This window comes from Larimichthys crocea, chromosome XXIV (genome assembly GCF_000972845.2).
Source record: "Larimichthys crocea isolate SSNF chromosome XXIV, L_crocea_2.0, whole genome shotgun sequence".
NCBI lineage: Eukaryota > Metazoa > Chordata > Actinopteri > Sciaenidae > Larimichthys > Larimichthys crocea.
Genome location: NC_040034.1, coordinates 19,553,659 through 19,566,279, shown reverse-complemented (window position 1 = coordinate 19,566,279; position 12,621 = coordinate 19,553,659). Strand labels below are relative to the sequence as shown.

Genomic DNA, 12,621 nt, shown 5'->3' with positions numbered 1-12,621 from the left:
TGGGCCCGTGGGAAGAACTGACTCTGGGAGCAGACAGTCTGCAGCCCTGAATAAATGTATAAGAGGGAGAGAAGAGGAAGGGAGGGCACATTAGCAAGCCGAGAGAGAGAGAGAGAGAGCAAGGGAGGGAGAGAGAACATATTGAGTGTTGGAGGACATACATGCACGGTGTACAGAGAGAGTGAGACACACGGATAGAGAGAGAAAGAGTGAGAGAGCAGGAGAGAGAGAGAGACAGAGAGAGAGAAACCAGTTCAGCTTATAGGACTGAGAAAGGAGAGAGAGCATTTTAGCTTCCTTCAGCCGTCTCTCCCTCTCCTCCCAGCACAAACACATGCTCATACACACTCCCACCCTCTCTTCCTAACACACACACACACACACACACACACGCACACAGATAATTGCACGCACACACACACACATAGACACACTCACAGACACAGACACAGACACGATTGCTTTAGGGTATACCAGTCGGCTTTGGCAGTCCTCTCCTTTGTTGTTTTTGCTTTTGGTTAGTCTCAGCGGCAGCACGGCGTGCGCCTGTATCGCTGGGGTGGGTGCATGTGTATGTGTGTGTGTGTGTGTGGAGTCTGCGAGGCGGTGTGTGAAGGATGCCACTAGCAGCACCCGGGTAAGTCAGCTCCTTCCTTCTTTTTCCCCTTCCTTCCTTCCTTCCTTTCTCTTTTCTGCCTTTCTTTATTTTCACTCTTTCTTTGTGCTTTCTCTTTCTCACGGCTCTCCTCTCTGATCTGCAGTCTCTCCATCTCGCCTGGGATGCTTCTCTCCACCTACCGTGCACGCCCGCTACGTACAGCTCTCTCTCCTCTCTCTCCTCTCTCTCTGTTTCTCTGTGCTCGCTCTGTGTTGCTTTCTCTCTCCCTCAGTATCTTTCTCGGTCTGCGTTACACCGTCTCCTCCCGACTGTGCTCTCGCCATCCCTCCTTCCCTCGCCTGTTTCCTCCTCTCTCTCTCTCTCTCTCTCTCTCTCTCTCTCTCTCTCTCCCTCTCCAGGCTGCGCCTCATTGGTGTGTCCTGATTCCCTTTTTTTCCATTAGGCTCCAGGCCCATTGGTCGCCTGCCTTCCAACCATTATCTCTACTCTACCACCCCTCTGTCATCCTTTCTCCCTTTCGCTCTCCCTCCTTCCTTCATTCCCAGTCATCTCTCAAGTCGTAAAAATGATTTGCATGCAGGAGGAGAGCAGAACTTTGCAGTGAGCACACAGTGAGTGAACTGGGAGAGAGTAAGGGAAAGAAGTGAAAGAGAGGCTGAAAAAAGGAGAGGAAGCGCATTGTGGGGAGCAGGAGGAAAAGTTTAAAGAGAAGACTGCAGTTGGTAGGTAACTTGCGCTTGTTTATGTCTTTGCTTTTTTCATTGATTCAACATTCAGGGTACATCTACAGTCTTGAAAAGAAAATATTTGAATGGGAAGAAAAAGATATATTTTTCAGTTTATTCTGAAACAAATTACAAGTCTTAATTCTGCAGTTTTCTCGTGGTGTGTTCGGATTTATTTTCATGTGATCTTGTGATGTGATGTTATGGCACTGGTGCAGTGATTTAAGTGAGGAGAAGCTGGCTGAGATGATTTGGTTAGTTTATTATTGTTATGTTACAATCATTTCTTTCTACAATTGCTTACTAAAAGTTAATAACGTTCCCGTCTCTAAAGCAGTTTTATGCATGGAGGAGTAACGGCCTGATGGAAGCTCCTATTTAAAAGTTTGTTCTGCAAGTTTTTGTGCTGCTGCTGCTGCTGTGGATAACGCTGCATTGAAAACTTCATCTGCGTTAGATAATAGGATCGTTTTCTCAAGACATTTCTCATCACTATGCATATGTTTAGCTGTTAAATCGTACTTTATTATTATTACTATAAATTAGTAAAGTCCTCAAATGCCTGTGTACGATTTTGAATTTTTACCTGGCTGTTCTTGAAGTGTTTTTATTTTTTTTATTTTTTTCTCTCACTCTGGTAGTCACAATATTGTTTGGCATCCATAGAAGGAAGTTAAATGTGACTGCCTGAAAACAATTAGTACTTATAGCAGTGGGAAAGAGACAGAGGGGAGAGCGAGGGAGTTGAAGAGAATTTGAAGTTTGAAGAGAGCTTCAGTTCCCAACTTTAAATACAGTAAACTCTCTGGTTAAGTTGCCTGCATCACACACACACACATGTGCATCCCAGTAGTCCCTACGGTTTATATTTCATCCTACACACAGCATTTTTATGATTTGTGTTAAAAAAAACAAAAAAAACAATGCAGATGTTCTTGTGTGTGCCTGTGTGTGCTCCCGTGGGTGGCATAGAACTGTATACACACAGCAGAAGGCAGATGCGCTGCAACATGTTTCATTCTGTCAAGACAAACAAAGCTCTGATACAAAGTGAGCTACTCGCGTCTCCTCTCCCTTGCTTAAAAGTGTGTCGAAATGAATGTTTCTCATGTCAACAAATGATGGAGACAATGTTTGGTGACATCTGGGGATACAGTGAGGGATTGTAAGAGCGCGTTCGGCATGCCAAGGAGATTTTTTATGACAAGAAATCAACTTACAGCATGTAGGCGTATTTATAACAATATCCATTTTCTGCCTTTAAGTCTAGTTTTATAGATTCAGATTGTCAGCACTGCAGCCTTTCATGATTCCCACCGTGCAGTTGATGATTTGACCAGACTTTGTGTCACACTTTTGTATTTAGTATAGTTTCTAAAGAGGGCTGTATCACGTTTATCAGGACGGTCGGGACAAACCACCCTGGCGTGAGGTGAAGCCGCCTTCTTTGGAATGTTCCTTTAGCCGCGAGAGGAAGGAAACGTCTTGCCTGTTAGGGGAGTCTTGTGTCGGCGTGCCGAGTGTGTGTGTGCGTGTTTGTGCCGCCGTGGTGCCTGATGTGCTTTGCTGAGCGAGCCGAGGACAGGGAGACAGCCGAATGTGATTAAATTATAGAGGGAAAGCACGCTACCCGGGTCTTACTGAGACCAACATTGCGGGAACCCCCCACCCTCCTCCTCCTCCTCCTCCCATCTTCTCTCTCCTTCCCTCTCTCTCTCTCTCTCTGGTGTGAGTAAAGGAACCCAGCCCCTCATAATCACAACAGTCTAGTCAGAGCTGGAGGGGAGAGGAAATTGGGTGTTGATGGGATTGCTGAATATGGACTGTAAGGTCATAAAAAATGTACTGATGCACTGTACTTAGGTACTGTAATGTGTGGCTGAATTTCATTATTGTTATAAACTCAGAATATGTATCTTCTCTGTGTCTAAATACAGTATTATAATGTGACAAAAAAAAAAAAATGGCTGCAGACTGAGTCTGATGGATGGATGGATGGATGGGTGGGGGTCTTTACTCCATCCTTGTGTGGGAGATACTGCATGCCCCTTATTCCTCAGCAGCCTAATGAATGAGCAGCAAAAAGCCTCCTGGGGATTCCCAGCTTGCAATCGGCAGGGGTGGGTGGGTTGTGTGGGGGGTGGTGGTGGTGGAGGTGGGGGCAGCCATGCGCTAATATTAGCCTCCATGTTGAGTGGCTGGATCCACACGCTATGCTTAGCATGTCTGAGCCATAAACTTCCATAGCATGACTCTGCAATCATGCTAGATTGTCTCTGTGGTCTGCTTTCACGGTCACATGATCACACATGTGTATTCAAATATTTACAAAACACTATGATATATTCAAAAAACACACATCAGTGCTTTGGCACTTGTAAATATATGTGCACACGTACATATTCAATTTAATTTAATTCATACGTCAAGAAAACATTTCACTTTAACATAGAGCATAAACATAGAGACAAGTTGGCAGAATAAAAAAACAGTGCAACACAGTGTTGCATTAGGCTAATATCACAATGACTACATTGTATTTTAACAAGAAGAAGGAGATAATTTAACCTTAAATTGCGTCTGCGTACATACCCGGAGAGTAACTGCCATCTGCAGCCTGTGCTGTGCTGGATGCAGCTCCCTGTGGTACCTCGTGCTCCAACTCCAGGAGCGTATCTCCCCAACACAGAGCAGATCACCCTCTCTCCCTGCGGTGAATGCTAAGACGAGCTTACAGTCTGGCCTTCTATCATTACCTGCCCTTGACGTCAGGCTGTGGTTCACATATAGAAGTGTCTGTCCTGCAGTATTTTGTCTGCTGTTTTTTTTTCCTCACAACGAATCATAGCATGACACGAATCGATGAGGCACCAACAGCCGGAATTATTTTAAACATTTCCTCTAAAATAGTTTGATTTGGAGTAGAGTTTTTTTTTTTTGTGTGTGGGCAAAAGCCAGACGGATCAGCCTGCGGTTCTGAACGTGTATGCATCGCGAAACCTGTGCAAAGATACCAAAGAGAATCAATGTGTTCTTCCAATCACCCTCAATGACGTGGTCAGGCTCGGCCGGAGAGCGGATTGATCTATTTGACCAGACACAATGTCAATACTGTCACTACGTCTATTCAGTGTAAGATGTAGCTGCTCCCTTGTCCTTCACACATGCATCCCTGCTACGTTTAACTGCTGCAGGTTATTGATTATGGCACATTCATCACTCAGACCCAACTTTATGATTTGTAGCAGCAACTGGAAAACTTCATTTTCATATTTAGGAACTACTGTATTAAATACTAAAATAGGGACAAAGTGAAACAAGTCAAAAATAATACATATTAATATCAAATGTTTAAAAATAAAAAAAAAGCTTTAAAACCTGGGTAACTAAATTACTCTCTTGTACATGACTGTAAATATTTTTTATTATTCACAAAAGCTGAAAAAGAAGATAACCTAAGATAACCTTTCTATTATATCTTTTAAATAAATCATTGCAGTGTGAGAGAAGGGTGAATAATTTCCACGAAAACACCTCAGGGATGGGGTTAAGATAGTTTTTGGATATGCCAATTTTAATCTCATATGTAGAGGGATGTACTTGTATAATTACTTGCATAATTGGTAGCTGTCATATCACTCTTGAAATTTAAAAAAGAAAGGTTACATTAGGCGTTACTAGAAAAGTAATCAAACTACATGTGACCAGTTACCACATAGATCTGTTGTCCATCTTGTGAAGGTGCGGAGAGAGAATTTTGGCGTGGGTATCCCTTCAAAGATAGCACCGGTGCACCCATACACACACACACACACACACACACACACACACACCTCCATGCCTTCGCTCGGGGAAAACATGATCTATCTCCTGGCGGGCAGGCCAATTAAAAACCAATCAGGCTGCTCCGAGTACGCTGGTAATGGGAAAGCCACGGCAGTGGAGGAACTGGAGCTGATTAATGGACATTTTCACCTTGTGGCATAACAGCCTCCCACAGGCATCCATCACCTCAGGGGACAACGTTCAGCTACACCCCAGGACCCACACCCATGCCGCACTGTCAGACATATTGAATAAGTTGCAAATGTCTGAGTGTATGATGATGAGCATAAAGTGTCAGACTGGGTTACAGTAGCTTTATATTACCCTGCCTGACCTGACCTGTAGACTGTTGTAAGGTGACGTCCTGACTAAATTTTTCTCTGCATCCATTTCAAATCGAGGATTTGCTGGTCAACTACCCTAGAAATGCAGCTCCTGGAACATTCCTAATAGTATCAGTAGCTAAACCTCTGCCCTCCTCTGGTATTTACAGGCTTTGTAGTTGATGTTGCCGCCTATTTTTTTGTTGTTTTGTCAGGTAAAAGCTGGACTTTCCCACAGGGTGCAGACACATTTTCAACAGTCGGGTCAAGACGCTCTTGCTAAGGAGGAGTACAGACAGTTGTTTTTGTGGCTTTCCCTCCGGTGCCATTGTATAGCAGCAAGCATTCAAAAGAAAAAAGTATTAAATGGTGTGAGCGAGGTTCGTTCCATTTCAGGAGCTGCTGTGACCTACTTCACACAGCCAAGCAGCTAGCTGTAAATAAGGATTTTCATAACCTGGTTTGGCCTTTTCCCATTAGAGGCACAACTGTGCCTTGAAGAATATTACAAAGAGCACAGGAGCAGCTGTTTGGAGCGGCGCTACGATATCATCAAAGCACTGACCTTGAGTGCGCTCGTGTTGTTGTCGTGCGATTACAATTAGTTTTAGTACTACATTTAGCATGGACTGAAGGTTGTGTATGCAAACCACAATAGAAAGGGAAGGGACAACAGCAGGCAACTCAATCTTTTGTGCCCCCTGCTAAACCATCTGTATTAATTCCCCTGATATCCTGCCTACACACGCCATCAGGGAGGAAGTAACAGATTCTAATTCTGGCTAGTTTAGTGAGCTACACCTCACATCCATCAAGCCATAGCTGAAAATTGACATGAAGCTCAGCGATGTGTGCAACCATCGGGTGTGTGCCTCATACGTTACTCATGCGAGATGAACATGCTGTATTTTTTATCAAACACGGCAAACAAAAATTTATTTTTAATTCAGAGTTTTTCAGAGTAATTCAGAGTCTGTCACAAAAAAAAAAAAAAAACGGTAGAAAACTTGCAACGAATGGGATGGCAGGAGTTTGGATGAAGCACTTTGTTTTACCTGTGGTGCAAACTTGTAGTGAGGTCAGATTTCTTTTCAAGCTCAGCCTGCTTATTCTGCATAAACTTTTACAAACTGAATCAACTCTTAACATTGGTTGACTGTTGACATTTTTCCTCTGTCGAAACAAAGACACGATATTTCAATGACAACAACAACCGCCTCCTCTGCACTGACGGCATCAGTCCACAGATAATTTGGGTCAAAGAGACAAAGAGTTTGGTTGGGGCCGGATGTGTGAATCTTTTCATCACTGTTAGGCTGCTTCAGAAGGACTCGTATGTAGGAAGGAATGTAGCCGAGGAAGGGAAGAGACAAGAAGAGGACTCTGCGTGTGCGTGTGGGGCACGATATTGGAAAATGATTACCAAACAGGCATCCATTATTCAACAGGGCAATCAGGGAGGGCACAATCTCCTTATTTATACTAGCTGTGTAAATCAGATTTGTCGCTTTTGATCACTCTAAAATCTCCCAGTCACACACCGGCAATATTGGGCGAATATTACACTGTCTAATGGGTAATTGATGACGGCGTGTGACACCGGTCAAGACGAATGGACGGCCTACAGGAGCGAGCAGGGGGAGAAGAGATGATGAGTGTAGCGCTGGATTCAGCAGGCGTCATCCTGGTTCCATCGAGGACAGAATATGAAACCAGACACAATAGTGTGTTAAGCACTGTTTGATTCTATCAGGACTCAAATACTTATCAATTTTTGAATTTTTTTTACATTTTATTTTTTGTGTACAAAATGGCTTTATTTAAGCCATGGTGGAGTACTCTTAATTGAAAAATTCTAATAAATGCGGCTGGTGTTTGGAATGTGGTGTGTGTGCGAATAAATGTGTCTGTGTGTAATGGTTTTATGCAGGAGACAGTGTGTGTGTGTGTGTGTGTGTGTGTGTGTGTGTGTGTGTGTGTGTGTGTGTGTGGGACTGTACTACAGCGTTGGGAGGCAGGCAGGCAGACATGATGTGCTCTGAGTTGCAGCGTCTCCGTGAGGGTGGCCTGACCTCTGCCTTCAGCTCCGCTTCACAGGACAGCAGCAAATAAGAGGTGTCATCGCATGACAGCAGCATAGCCCCTCTTTAGGACTGACGGCTCATCGAAGACACACACACACACACACACATACGGTACCAAATGCGAGTCTGCGGGCAGGTCCGTGTGTACACATGCATGCAAACGTGCGAGTGGAGGCAACAGTTGGAATATAAACAGACATAGGCGCATAAATATTGACGCACGCACACACTTCCACACAAATTCCCAGGAAAACACAGCGCAGATCAATAACTTTGTTCCGTGAACATACAGCTTTTGTTTGGGGAACAATGATTTGGATTCAATTTTTACCACTTAGCGCTTATGGCTTGCTTTGACTAGCTCCGAAAATCAAACTCAGATGCAGAAAGGATTGTGTCAGACAACAATCTGAGCACACTCATTTTTGATTTGGTTTCTTTTTAAGGGGTGTCAGGACGGTGATGAGAATTGGAAAGGCCATTTTAGTTTAGATAATCTGTCTCTCTTTCTCTCTCTCTCTCTCGTGTGCATTTGAGTCAGATCGATTCTTTTTTTTTTTGTCCAGTTTTTAGGGAGCCCGGTCGCCGTGTGACATTTTGTCTGTTATCGGTAAATCCATCACATACAGGCAAGAGAATGCAATCTCAGTGTGTTATCAGAGGCGAGAAAATATTGTTTGTTGTAACTTTTCGGGAATTATGAGAAGTCATTATGGTGCAGCAGTATGTATTTTGACAGAGCATGCAACGTAAACAAGGCTTGACCGGGGGCTCCTCGGGGGGCTTCACTTTTAAATAATCTGTGCGGTAAAGAGAAAAGGTGAACACGCGTACCTCAGGTCTTGTGTGTTTGTTTACATGTTTCCTGTGTGTGTGCGTGTTTGTGTGTGTGTGTGTGCGTATGTGTGTGTGTGTGTGTGTTAGTGTGGGTGAGTAGACAGAGACGCCGCTCCTAAAACTAGGGCATATCTACTTGCCACCTGGAGGCCTCCTCAGACACGGCCCCCTGAAACCGCTGACAAGGCACCTCTGGGCCTTCCTACTAACTCCCCTCAACACACACACCTACAGAGCCACACACACACACACAGTTCTAGTTGCTCTACTTGCATGTACCCTCTCCCTGTCTGTCCTTCCTCTGTCATTTCATTTATCTTAGCCTGTCTCTCTCTCTCTCTCTCTCTCTCTCTCTCTCTTTCTGTGTCTGCACACATACTGTCTCCCTCGAGCCTCCCCCTCCCCACCCCTTTTCTCCTGAGTGTCTCCCAAACATCATGTGTGTCTCTTCCCCCCCCCGTACCCTCCCTATCGCTCCTCCAGAGCTCCAGCTCTGACTGCAGTGCATCTCTGTTTCATTGTTACCCTGGTCTCTGTAACAGGATTTTCCCTCCACGTCCTACTGGATGATTAGTTCAAATATAACTGCGAGGAGCGAGGGGGGGGGGGGCAAGTTTTGCCTTGACTCCTTCATCTCAGTTCAGCGGTTAACGAGGGGGATGGATCACATATTTACTGATAACAGGGAGGATGCCATGCATAACAAATCAGACCCTCTGTGTCAGCATCAGTCTCCGCACACAGACAAGAAAGTCATAGTGTGTGGTGTGATCTGCTACAAAATGCAGGAGGAATTCGGAGCTCCGGCACTCAGAGCCGGCTTTCTCGCTTCCCTTCCATTGCTGCAATGTATTCAGGTCATTCTTAGGTCTCTGTTAAAAAGCTTCTTTGCTTTGCCTGTGTTAAGCTCCCACATCTTGTTCATTCTACTCAAATCTGTGTACCCCCTGCCCTGAATAAACAGCGCTACACGTTTTAGTTCTTTAGTCTTAGCCCTCGCCACCGCTCACTTGCCGAAAGAAGGCACTGCCCTGCTCTTGTAAATGACCTAATTTTCCTGCTCGGCCCAGCGTTTTCCGATGTGAGCCGTTCCAAAATAGCTTGGCTACAGCAAAGCGTGGCAAACTCATTTCCATCTTGCATAACAGGGACCAAACCCCCCCCCCCCTTCCTAAGCTCATTGGCGAGATGGCACATACACTCACAGGCTGAATATCAGCTTCCCGCCTCATTGTATGAGGAAGATGGTGATATTACGCATTTCACTAATTCATTTCCATCCCACAGTTTGTGCGTTGCGCCTGTTCAGTCTTTCATATTTATTGAACATGACGTTTCGGAGTGTGAATCTGAGTTGGTTGATGAAATGAATAGATTTTTATGTGTTTAGGCACGCTGCAACAATTTCAAATGATTCCAAAGGATTCAACATATTTCAGACATAGCATACACTATGATCTATATTTTATACCATAACAACATCAAAATAACTCCTCATAGGCTATAAAAAGCCTATTACATTGCAAGCCCTGCATAATATCACACAGTAAGACGACATTACAGAAGAGCACAAGGACCGTACATGCAATTGGCCCGTATCTACTCCCTGTCATTGAATTGGCTTTGGATGGAGATAATGAGGAGTAGGGGGTTGAGAGAGGAATCATTATTTTACCCATGGCTGCGGCGCTTCTTAACGGGGTCTGTAGGGCGCCTTCACCAAGCTAATGTAGAGAAATGGAAACAGATGGAAGGCATGATTATTTGATCTGCAAAGAGCTTTCGGTGGGCTTTGTAGTAACCGGACTAGACTGCTTAGAGGCAAGAGAGTGGGTTGTATATGTTTGTGGGTGTGTGTGTGTGTGTGTGTGTTAATGTGTCTAGGTGTGGGTGTCTATTGTTTGTGCATGGACGCACATGCAAATGTTTTTTTGTCCATCTGTTCTCGTGTTTGAGCACGTCACGTGCGCGTTTGCGTACTCCTCTAATAACAATGAGATTATTTGTTTCACACTACAAACATATGGCCGTCTAATTAGGATTGAGCAATGAGCAGTGATACAGGTAGGAAAGTAATTCACTCATAGTGTACAGGACTGTCAGTGTGTGTGTGTGTGTGTGTGTGTTGCTTTGCCGTGCTTCCTGTCAGTTTGGTAACTGTGGGCAGAAGGCTGCTTTAGTGTGCGAAGGGCGTTCCATTCTCAACTATTCATTCACAGATAGAGATTTGCGCTGAGAGAGCGCGCAGGTCACATCTGCTCCACTCCTACACACACATGTTGTATACACACACATACATCAGCGACAGTGCCTCTACTGTACCACCCGAAAACACACATCAAACATGTGGCATATGGCTCTATACTGTACAAACCCACACACACACACACACACACACAGAGGAATTAGTCAGGCTCTGGATTATTCTATTGATCTTACTGCAATGCTGAAGTTGTCTCCATGCCTCTCTACACAGCACTCACAGCTACCGCAGCACTCCCATACACTCGCACTGCGTACATAGATCAGACTACTGTATGCATGCAGGTAAACCCAATAACACACACACACACATTGACTCTGACAAATCATAGACCCTCTCTCACTTTATCCCTCTGTTTATGTCAAACACACACTCACAGTCACTGAATGGGGTACATTATCACATGTGGTTCCCTGTCAGGCAAGGGGTTGGGGGACGTGACTGGCTGGTGTGTGTGTGTGTGTGTGTGTGTGTGTGTGACTGGCGGGCCACACCTGTCAACTGTACTCCATAGGCTGGGTGCTGATTCTATCTGACAGCCTGGCTGCCATGGCAAGATGTGTGTGTGTGTTTGTGTGTTCGGTGACCGTTTGTATGAGTCATTGTTATGCCCCCGCTGCTTTTTTCCCCCCTAGAGGACCCTCCAGTGTCTGACTTGTGGTTTCAGTGTGTGTCTGCGTTTCTTTGTGGTTTTTGTCTGGCTGCGTGTTCAGACCCCATTAACAGCTGGCCTCTTACTCACACAGTAAACAAACACATTGAACCATCAGATTTTTTTTTAGTGATCTGGTCTCGAGTAGCGTTTGCACCATGCCTCTGCAACACATTCAAATATGCGACGTGCCGAAACACTCGCACTCTTCATCTGCCGTGCGCTCGTATCTGGAACGCAGCAAACTGCTTTAATTCATGGGAAGGGTTTACATTAAGGAACAAAACACCTTTGGCATATTGTCTGATTGTCATGCAAATCACATCGCATTAAAACTTAACGTTTCGGCCTACTTCACATCACGCGTACAAACCACTACTTTCGGGATGTGACTCTCAGACACCATTCTTCAATCATGGCCGCCACAGACCCGGCATTATGAAGCAGCTGTACCCTCCAGTGCCTCTCAGCAGCACATGCATTTGGCTGAAATATTCAGCACAGCTCCCAGCATTACCTTGCATGTATAATTACCGGATATGCTGCCTGCCGCTGATAACTCTCCCAAACAATGTTTGAAGGGGGAAGGCGGCGATGAATTCCCAATGAAGTGTGAAAAAGACTGATTAAAATTGCCGTGGTCAAAAGCCAGCGCACCAGTGTGTTCTGCTCTCGCGGACCAGGGGAGATGGGAAGACAGGCTCTGCAGTTGAGATAGCTAGCTTTTTTTTTTTTCCCTATACTGTGCTTGGGATTGATTTTTGGTTTCTATTTTGGTCCACAGTGGAAATTATATTGGCATATATTTTTTTATATTTTTGTGTTTTGGCTGAGCTTGTCATAATAATAATACTAAAAAAAAAAAAAAGACACACACACACACATTTGGTGCAATCCTTAAACAGTTCCAGTCAGGCAATGGTTGGCTGCGCAGCATAAATTCTCATAGTCGGAGAGGTTCGTGTGAACCTGATTGTTTATTTATAAGAAGAACAAGAAGGTGACACAAAAAAAGTCCCGAAAATTGTTGTTTAAAGACGCTCACTTCATGATCCTCAAGAAAAGTGTGTTTCCGAGTATCTTTACAGGCTCTGCAGCTGTCTGCGTTTAACTGTTTATGAATGATTACACACATATGAATTTTGGTTTTGTGTGTTTTTGCACATTGATGTGTGGGTGAGTACATACACCTGTGTGCGGCTGTTGCACCAGAACCAAGGCGCCCAGGAGCCTATTTGCAGAGGGTAGGGAGGGATGGATGGCGTCTCAGTCGAGGCGTGTGGGCGTCAAGCT

At 44.7% G+C, this 12,621-nt stretch overlaps 1 protein-coding gene across 1 annotated transcript in view; it reads left to right on the top strand.

Annotated features, from left to right (window-relative positions):
- The first annotated feature begins 275 nt into the window (after nt 1-275).
- myt1lb (myelin transcription factor 1-like, b) overlaps nt 276-12,621 on the top strand; it is an 88,577-nt gene continuing 76,231 nt past the window's right edge. The window contains exon 1 of the mRNA XM_027274890.1: nt 276-1,341. The gene's annotated coding sequence lies outside the window, so the exon portion shown is untranslated. The remainder of the gene's footprint in view (nt 1,342-12,621) is intronic.